Genomic DNA, 7691 nt, shown 5'->3' with positions numbered 1-7691 from the left:
CAGAGGTGCGCGGGATGAGAAGATTCACCAGAGATAGAGTGGTGAGCACAACAGGGGATTTACTGAAATATACTGCTGAGGGGAGTAGCGGTGAGACAGAGAGTCTGCTGGCAACCATGTGGGTCAGCTCCCTGGCCAGGGATTGACACCGTTCTTCAGTGGCTGCCAAGATAAAGCTTCATAGAAGCACCATTTATTAACCTCCGTATTCTGTCCCCTGTCATGTAATCTGGCTTTGGCACACTGTGACAATTTTTTTTTCTGAAACTCTTCCTTTTCTGTCTCCCTGAATTTGGAACAGAAAACTGATAATTAATGATGTACCATTTGATGTTGTGGAAAATTTTTTCTCAGTAGATTCAGTAGACTGAGGACATTTTTTAAATGTCATATTACCATTCACAATGGCAGTCAATAATACATCATCAGCTTAAATTTACAAACTTATAACGGATCATCTTCCCCATATCTACTCTCTTAGTAACCTTCAAATACACAAGAAATCATTAATAATAGTCATAGTGATATATATTAAATCACATGCTTGGTGAATGTATTTAATATAACTGAAAGCTTATACCTTTTGGTGCCTTTCACTCATTTCATCCATGCCCATGCCCTACCTCTGACAACCATCAATATGTTGTCTTTTGTATCTAAATTTCCTTTTTTTTAAAGAGTGAGACCACATAGTATTTGTCTTTCTTTGCTGATCTATTTCACTTTGAAAAATTTCCCCTCTATATGTAGCCTTGTTGTCACAAATGGTAAAATTCAATTCTTCTTACATGGCTAAAATGATATTACACTCTGTGTGTGTGATTGTGGGTGTGTTAGTCATTCTTCCACCAATGGACAATTATGTTGTTGTAATATGAGTATACTGTATTATAAGCACATCAACTTTCCGCATCGAGACGTAAATTCTGTGCCATCAAACTAAAACTCTACTTGTACGTGTGTGTGTTTGTAAATAGAGAAAATGTTTTATAACTTTCATGGCAATGCACAGTGCAGAGAATGGCTAAGAAATTTTTGAAGAAAACATTGGAGCCTCTTACATTACAATATCAAGAGTAGAAAATTTTCATTGGTTTAGTTCATACCTGTAAACTAATTATAAAGCAAGTACAAGAGAGTCCTTGGGCCTGTGAGAATTTGGTCTCAAATGAAAGTGACCACATTGTCTAGATTGACTTTTCTGGGGATCCATTATTTATAGGTTACTACAACTACCAGGTTACATTTCATCTTAAGGGACAGGAGTTAAAATGGTTGATACATCTCTTGTCTAGGAGTAGGAAGTGGAGGGGCCCCTAGAACCTGAATTCTGTCTCCTGAGACTATAAGGAAATGCATACATGTTTTCATCTCATCTCTTCCAGAAGCTTTCCCAGCCTAGAATTTCACTTGTTCCTTTTAAATAGGTACTTCCTAACTACTCTGTGAAACAAGAGACAGAAGAAAGTTTGGTGATAAAGTTTTTTGTCATTATTGGGAGTGAGATCTATCTATGAGTGTCACACTCAGTAAAAATTCTACATATGTATTGTTTGAGTTTAAATCTATTTCATCTTGGGCCTCCCCGGTGGCGCAGAGGTTGAGCGCTGGGTACGAAGCTGCCCGCGGCCTCTGCGGCGCCGGTTCGATCCCCGGCTGCTCCCGGCCACCTGAGGAGGGTCCCACATGGCGCGCAGACCTCTCCTGCCGCCCGCTGCTCCCCTCAGCAGTGTACCTCGGTCCTTCTGCCTGCTCTGCTCCCTGCTCTGGCTCTGGTGAATTCTCTCACCCTCTCGCGCTTCTGACTGTACCCAGTGCATGTGTAAACAGAACAAATAAAAACAAATAATAAAGAAATAAACATGCCTCTATAAAAAAAAAAAATCTATTTCATCTTTTACAAAGTGTACAGGATGTATACATTCTGAGCTCCTTTTTATGATATAAAGTGGAATTTTAAACTGCTCCTAACTTTTATTTATTTATTTATTTATTTATTTATTTATTTATTTATTTATTTATTATTTTTGCATAGAATGATGGGTGTAACCAAAGATGAGGGGGTGAGAGGATTCACCAGAGATAGAGTTGGGAGCAGAAAAGTTAGATTTTGAAATAAACTACTGTATTTCAGAGCAGCAAGCGAGACAGGAGAGGTCTGTTGCGCGCCATGTAGGTCAGCTCACTGGCCAATGGTGGCAAACTACTCCATAGCGGTGATAGTCCTGAGACTAATTCCTAGGCCACCAGGGAAGCAGTAAATAGCATGTCAGTGTCCTGAACAATATAGTAGATATTTGCTTTCATGATTACTGAAAATGGTGAACTATCTCCATGTCCTGTGTAACACAATGTGCACATTTGGAATAACTGATTCTACTAAAGTCTCATTTTTCAAGCCCCCAAGCTGCTGTCAAGATGATTCCAGTTCCAACCTTGTTTTATGTACCTTTTCATACTCAGGCTTCTTTTTCCCTTTATTGAGGTAACATTGTTTTACAACCTGCTACCTGATTAGGGGAATAGGTTCACATCTCAGAGGTATGTCACCAGCCCCCATCCAAACACCACACCCTTACCTGGAGACATGTGTCCTCCTCCTTTGTCCCTGTCCCCTCCTTCCTCCCCCTCTAGTAGGCTCAGTTCTGCTGCCACAGTCTTCTATGTGAAATAATGAATGATTTCACTTATACGTGGAATATAGAGAAAACACACATACTGAGGGCTTTTTTAAGTCCTTTATTAGAAATGGGAAACTGCAAAGGTACCAGTTTTCAAAATCTGCACAACAGCTGTCTAGGAACACATCTAGGCACAGCTATTCTCAAAAGTGTCAGCTTTTTGGTAGACTTTTGCCTGTGATGAAACACTTAGTGTCCCACCATACATTCACCCCATGCGCTCCTCTAATCAGTTTCAAAATCAACAAGAAGAATCGATTTACCACGAGGAACAAAAACACACACTCTTCTTAGAATAATATGCATTGTAAAATAGAGCAGGTTCTTGCACAGAGCACACAGCAATATACAGAGGGGTAATAATGTTCCAGAAAGATGAAAAAGAAAGTGCTTGGGCTGGGAATGGGATAGTCACACACTTACACACACACACACAAATGTGTATCTATGTGTGTGTATGTACACACATAGATATAACTATACACAGTTTCTTTATCCCAGTCAATCTTCAAAAATATCATATGAAGAAGGAATTCCTAACTATAGCTGAAAGAATATATAAACTTATTGATGCCGCTGTGCATTGTGACTTTAGCCCTTGAGCCACCACAGGTTCTTGTCCCACAAAACTATAAAAAAGGAATTTTCAGACATTTTAGATGAGTAATCAGAAACAGACCTTAAGAAAGTAAGGACAAGGTTATTTGAAGGAAGAAAGCAAGAACTTCCCAGTATGCTGTACTTGGGAGGGACAAGGAAGGCCTCTCTAGGGATAACTAAACCACCCCCCCAACCCCCACTTAAATCTCATCGTCCCGTTTTGTGATTGGCTCTTCCTCCTAGTGGCTATACTCCTCTGGGCAGAGGTGCCCATTTTCCCAGCTCCTATCTTAGTAGTTTACCTCCCTGTCCAAGGTCTCCTAAAATTTACTTTTACTGCTGGCACTGGCCCTACTGAATTTCTCTGCCCTCATCCCAGGGGCCGCCCTTCAGTCTCCCTTGTCCTGCTTGCACCTTGCCTGAAGCTGCATACTTAACCCTAACTTGCCCTGGGACTCAGTAGGAGTCAGTGCTCAGCCTCCAATGGCTAATGAGTGGAAGAGGCAGTATTGAAACTGACTCTGTATTTCTCCACCACAAGCGCCTTCTCTTGAGTATGTCCCCAAAGAAAAGGTAGGAGCATTTTCCCTAGGATGTTGGGTGGGGAGGGAGACGCCAGAAGATGCTGATCTGTTGAAGAAGCTGGGCACACCATGGGAAACCTCGGGTGCCAGGAAGTAGAGGTGAATGCTCATTATAGTTCCTATCAACGAACACGGGCAGTCATTGTAATGGCTAGAGTCAGGGTGAGCTCTTTCATGACCAGGCTGCTCTTGCAGGTGAAATGATGTAGAGAATGAACACTCTGGACAGTTAAAAACCTAAACTTTGAAATCAGACAGAAATTCATTATCAGGGTGATAATGCTTCTTACTAGTCCTTTTTAAACTAGCTTTTTTGGATTCAGTTTCTCATTAGAAATAGCAATACTGAGGCTGAACTGATAGAAATGTTGCAGGAATTAAATGATAAAATTCTGTGATTTCTCATTTTCTAGAACATGAGCACTGATCCAGATTAGTATCTGTTAATTTTCTCTCTGGGTTGAAATCATGGATATTAGAATAAATATTAATCTACTTAAATATTACTCCTTTTGCTTTTCGTTGAAACAGAATATATAATTTTCTGTTTTTTAAAGATTTACTTTATTTATTTATGCATACAAGAACTGCGGTGGAGGCCAGAGGCAAGAATGGGAAGGTGCAAACTCTAAGATAGTGGATGATGTTCTGAACGGATTCCACCCTCATGTTCATACTGAAGATAGCGAGCATCGTGCTGTAGATCTGTTGCCCCCTCCTCCAAAGGTTAGACAGGATTTCGTAGATATCCAGAGTAGCCATTTCAATACCTGTCACCTTGGTATATGGAATGAAGATCCATCAAGATCCTGTGAGAAACAGTTTCATGAGAAACTACTACCATTACTTGAAGATTTAAGTTTTCCTAGGTATAGGACTCTGCAGAAATATTTTTTTAAATAGGAGAAATATCTTAAGGAAGGGCAAACAATCAAAGGCAATGTTCTGTCATATGAAGTCATTTCCTTATGATGTGAAACTCTCTCCTCTCTCCCTGGTGACTCAAGTCCCTTATAATAGGATATAAGACCTTGCTGTCTACCATTTACTTTAGAATTTACTGCTGTATAATTCTCTCTACACATCCTATTCAATTTGTTGTTTTTCTCATACTAATTTGTCTGATGTTCATTTATGCATCTAGTCTCAGAACAACTCACGCTGGTGAGGGAACTTTCCCTTGTACCCAGATAGCTGTTGAAGGAGAGATATTAATAGATGTATTTTTTATGTACTTTATGTGACTGAACTGGAGGGAATGGGTAGCTGAGAGAGTGTGACAAGTATTCCTCCTCTCGCTGTGAGTCCCTGACTGACCACATGTCCTTGGTTAATATCATGGGACTCTCGTGTGAGATATTAGATTTAGCTGAGAGTTTTAGCTCCTGTCAAGTGATTTCTGGAAACCTGGGTGAGGAGGAAACCTGAATTCACAATTCACACAATTTTTCAACATGAGTTTTAAAACATGGCTCAATGCCAGCCACTGCAGCATGGGTTTGTTCGTCAGCAAGGGAGCTAACCCACATGGGCCCAGCAGACCTCTCCGGTTTCGCCCGCTCTTCCCCTCAGCAGTGTATTTCAGTTGATCCCCCTGTCCTGCTCCCCAGGCTGTCTCTGGTGAATCCTCTCACCCATACCTCTGGCATACACCCTAGTTCTCATATGCATAATGTATGATGTGCAAATATTTTCTCCATTCAAGTAGATGTCTTTTTGTTTTAATGATAGATTCTTTCACTTTGCAGAAGACTTTTTTCTTTCATGTAGTCCCATTTATTTATATTCTGTTTTGTGTCTATATCATTGGAGACAAATACACAATGACATCTCTAAGCAAATGGCATGGAGGGTTTTGTTTGTTTTCCTCTATGTATTTTGTGGTTTCAAAGATTGCCATCCTGTCTTTAATTCATTTTGAGTTATCGTTTGTGTGAGGTGTGACATAGCTCTCTAGTTTCCTTCTTTCGCATGTGGCAGTTTAGTTTTCCCCAAATAATTTGTTGAAGAGACTTTCCTCTCTCTGCTGTTTATTCTTGACTCCTCTGTTCTGGATAAATTGTCCATACAAGTGTTGGTTCATTTGTGGATTCTCGGTCCTATTCCATTGTTGCTTGAACAACTTACTTGCAGGGCAGGAAGGATGAAAACATCTCACTGGCCAATAGATTGCTTTAACTCTTCACTTTTAGGAAGGTTAAACCATAACTTTAGTAGACAGTAATGCAGAACAATTTTGTCAGATAGCCTGCTTTGCATGCAGTGAAGCCAACTGTTTCTAGCTGGCTGAACTGGGATAGATGCGTTTACAGAACTGCTTGTGCTTGAGCCATTGCAAGCAGCTTCAGATGGGCAGTGCACTTGGCCCGCGTCTCCTTTTCCTGCCTGACAGAGGTGCTCAGTACCATGTGCTTCTCTATCCAGTGTATCATGTGCACCTTTTCCTTCCAACACATCGTGTTCTGCACAGAGATATAATAGTCCAGGTGATTCTTTACATTCTTATATGCTCCTTGTAGTTGTTCCTGATAAACACCTTCCAAGGCAATAGTGGTGTTATTCCTCTGGACATCAAAAGGTAATGATGCAAATAAGGGACCAGGAAAATGAATAACAATAAGAAAGTGAAAATCAAAATCAACAAAAACTATGAACCAGAGACACTTTTTGGGGGATGAGGGGCGGGAGGGGAGGGATTGGGGTCAGAATGGGGGGGTTGCAATTTTATGGGGAATATAAAAATAAAATTTATTATTTAAAAAAAAAGTGAAGCACAAAAATCAACTTCCAAAAAACAAAAGTAATGATGCTATTAACCAGCACCTGCTATGAATTCTCTAGCTCAATTACATGGTGGATATACTCAAAGAAACCTGTTTCATATCTTCTGCTTAGGCATGTTTTCTGCTCAATGAATTTATGAGTAAATTCTCTAAAAGAGGCACACTTTTATTTTTGACTAGATAGACAAACAACCTCTTGTTGATACAGCAGAGAAAGTTTCTGAGGTAATCACATATGTTTGCTTAGATAGAAAATACAGTATCAGTCTTGCTCCAAGAAAAGGGAAGCCTGTTATACTGACTGGCTTTAGAATAAAGGAACTGGAAGAATAAGGACTAGCATTTTAAAGCTTCCATTCTTAGGAATATGTATGTTTGGATTATGACATATCACACAGGTGGGGATAAACCTACCTGCTCTCAATATTTCTGCCATCTGCCACATCAAGACAAAACATAAGACCGTCAATGGAAAAGAACTTCAATACAATCAGTGTGCAATACAGAAAAGACAAAGAATATAGTTTCCAAATCAAGCACCCAAGTTACCCATCCCCTCAAGGGAAGAACTCCAGCCAAACAGGATTGGCCAAAGCAAGGCCCAAAAGCTTGCCACAAGTCCACAACACCTTTAGGCGGGGACCCATAGACAAGGGTCAGAAACTGACCAGACAAGTCTGGGAGGAAAAGAGAAAAATCATAATCGTGATAAAAGCTGGTATTGTCACCTTCCCTTGGGTCTCTCACCCACATCCTTTTTTGCCAGTCCAGGATGAAAAAGCAAGTGCAGCTTCTTTGCATGTCTCCAGGCTCCATGAGCCTTCTCCAGGCCTCCTTCTCCCTCTACATCCTGCTTCCTTCCTATGACAGTCTCCTGCTGCAGGGGCAGGATGCACCACTGAGCAGGTTTCCTATGAGCCCAGCAGACTGTAAAGGAGGAGTCCAAGAGCCCTCTGTGGATTTCTCAAGCTTTTATTGAGCTTTACATGTAGTGTGGCAAACAGGTAAACGCAGGCAGGGGTGTCAGGGGGCCAGGAGACCAG

General features: G+C 40.8%; 1 pseudogene; it reads left to right on the top strand.

The window, feature by feature from the left end:
• Positions 1 to 7691, top strand: part of LOC119255573 (E3 ubiquitin-protein ligase TRIM34-like) — a 37900-nt pseudogene that overhangs the window by 10323 nt on the left and 19886 nt on the right.

The sequence above is a fragment of the Talpa occidentalis genome, unplaced genomic scaffold, assembly GCF_014898055.3.
Source record: "Talpa occidentalis isolate TD23 unplaced genomic scaffold, MPIMG_talOcc4v2.1 talOcc4.3, whole genome shotgun sequence".
Lineage (NCBI taxonomy): Eukaryota > Metazoa > Chordata > Mammalia > Eulipotyphla > Talpidae > Talpa > Talpa occidentalis.
This window is presented reverse-complemented; position numbering and strand designations above follow the sequence as displayed.